At 37.1% G+C, this 2,490-nt stretch overlaps 1 non-coding gene across 1 annotated transcript; it reads right to left on the bottom strand.

Moving 5' to 3' along the window:
• Positions 1–348: 348 nt before the first annotated feature.
• On the bottom strand, positions 349–455 carry LOC139846095 (small nucleolar RNA R71). Its single transcript, XR_011758839.1, has one exon. It is a non-coding gene; the product is annotated as a small nucleolar RNA R71 (small nucleolar RNA).
• Between the last annotated feature and the right edge of the window lie 2,035 nt (positions 456–2,490).

Here is a 2,490-nt window from a genome sequence, read left to right as displayed (position 1 = left end):
ATGAGAGCCACACGCAATGGCCAAGGTCACGCCATTATTTCGCCAGATGTTAATGCGCCAGATTATGAAATCAAAGGACAAATCCTACACATGGTAACTAATCAATGCCAATATAGTGGTACGCCAAAAGAAGATCCAAACGAACATCTTCAAACCTTTAATAGGATCTGTACTCTATTCAAAATCAGAGAAGTTGAGGATGAACAGATCTATCTCATGTTATTTCCCTGGACTTTAAAGGAAGAAGCCAAAGATTGGTTAGAATCGTTACCTGAAGGAGAGATTGACACATGGGATGTTTTAGTTGAGAAATTTCTTAAAAGATTCTTTCCGGCATCTAAAGCCGTGAGACTTCAAGGAGAAATTGTTACGTTCGCACAAAAGCCAAATGAAACATTATATGAGGCGTGGACAAGATTCAGAAAGTTGTTGAGAGGGTGTCCTCAGCACGGTTTAGACACTTATCAAATAGTACAAATATTCTACCAATGTGTCGATGTTGCTACACGAAAAGACATCGACACAGCAGCTGGTGGTTCCATTATGAAGAAAACTGCAACCGAAGCTCATAAAATTATTGATAACACAGCTTCCCACTCGCATGAGTGGCACCAGGAAAAAGATATCTTTTGTTCATCTAAAGCAGCTAGAGCCGATTTTAGCCATGACTTTGATTCCGTTTCCACAAAAATAGATGCGTTCGAGAGATGAATGGAAAAGATGACTAAAGATATTCACGCAATACAAATCAGTTGTGAGCAATGCGATGGACCACACTTAACGAAAGATTGTCACATTGAACAAACGATGGAACAACGTGAGAATGTTTCCTACATGAACCAAAGGCCGGGAAATAATTATCATAATAATTATCAACCACCAAGGCCAAACTTTAATCGAAATCAAAACATTCTTTACAATCCAAATGGACCCAAGAATAACTCGTATAACCAACAAGGTCTGAATAACCAACCAACTCAAAACAACACTTTCAATCAACAAAGACTTAGCTTGTATAAACCACCACAACAAACCGAAGAGAAAAAGCCAAATCTGGAAGAAATGATGGCAAAGTTAATGGAATCTCAAACACAATTTATTACATCTCAAACCCAAACAAATGAGAGGTTTGATCAGTCATTAAGAACTCAACAAGCTTCCATTTTGAATCTAGAAAAACACGTAGGTACTCTTGCTAGCTTAATGAGTAAGAGGGAACAAGGAAAGCTACCGAGTGATACTGAAGTAAATCCTCGAAATGGGAATGTTAATATGGTTTCAACGAATTCTGAAAAACCAGCATCAGAAGATGGGAAGGTTTTAGATGTTAGTAACAATGAAGAAGTTACAACACCACCACCACCCGAGTATGTAAAGCCAGTGGTGGCACCATACAGACCACCCATCCCGTTTCCAAGAAAAGGAGTTGAGTATGAGCAAGTGATAGGTAATAAAGTTTGTTATACCTTTGGAAAGAAGAAGAAGAATAAGAAAGTTCAAGAAACTAAAATCGTAAAAATAAACTCGGTGAAGACAGTTCCACCAAAACTTCCACCCAAGTTGGGTGATACGGGTGAATTTATTATTCCTTGTCTACTTAGTAATTGTGTCATGTATGATGCACTAGCAGATTTAGGTGCGAGTGTGAGTGTTATGCCTCTTTCATTATATAAGAGATTAGGTGTAGGTGAGTTAAGTCCAACGGAAATGAGTGTTCGACTCTTTGACCACACCATTAAGCACTCAGTTGGAATTGTTGACAACCTACCCATTCAAGTGGGTAATTTAACCTTTTGTGATACCCCGTCCTAATCCATCTGGACGAAGTCATCAACATTTGGTCTCATTGCGAGGTACGGACCTAAATATGCCATGAACGACTCCAAGTAATATCTTTAAAATGAGTAAATGTACAGCGAAAGATTTCTTTCATACCTGAGAATAAACGGGCTTAAAAGTGTCAATCAAAAGGTTGGTGAGTTCATTAGTTTATTATAAATAATCATTTCATAATTTTAATAGACTACAAGATTTCTATTTTCATAACATCATCTCATATCATGCATTTCGCACAAACTGTATAGAGATAAAAAAAATCATTTATATGGTGAACACCTGGTAATCGACATTAATAAAATGCGTCTAGAATATCCGCATCATTCTGAGACTCTCATCGGACATGATAAAATTGAAGTACTGAAGCATCCGTAACCCGGATGGGGTTTGTTAGGCCCAATAGATCTATCTTTAGGATTCGCGTCAATTAGGGTTTCTGTTCCCTAATTCTTAGATTACCAGACTAAAAAGGGTGATATTCGATTCGATAATCCAACCATAGAATGTAGTTTCGATTACTTGTGTCTATTTCGTAAAACATTTATAAAAACTGCGCATGTATTCTCTGTCCCAAAAAGATATATATTGCAAAAGCATTTAAAAAGGGAGCAAATAAAACTCACAATACGATATTTTGTAGTAAAAATATGCATA

This window comes from Rutidosis leptorrhynchoides, chromosome 4 (assembly GCF_046630445.1).
Source record: "Rutidosis leptorrhynchoides isolate AG116_Rl617_1_P2 chromosome 4, CSIRO_AGI_Rlap_v1, whole genome shotgun sequence".
In the NCBI taxonomy this organism is placed as follows: Eukaryota; Viridiplantae; Streptophyta; class Magnoliopsida; order Asterales; family Asteraceae; genus Rutidosis; species Rutidosis leptorrhynchoides.
Note: the sequence above shows the minus strand (reverse complement) of the source record. Positions and strands in the feature narration are given on the sequence as shown.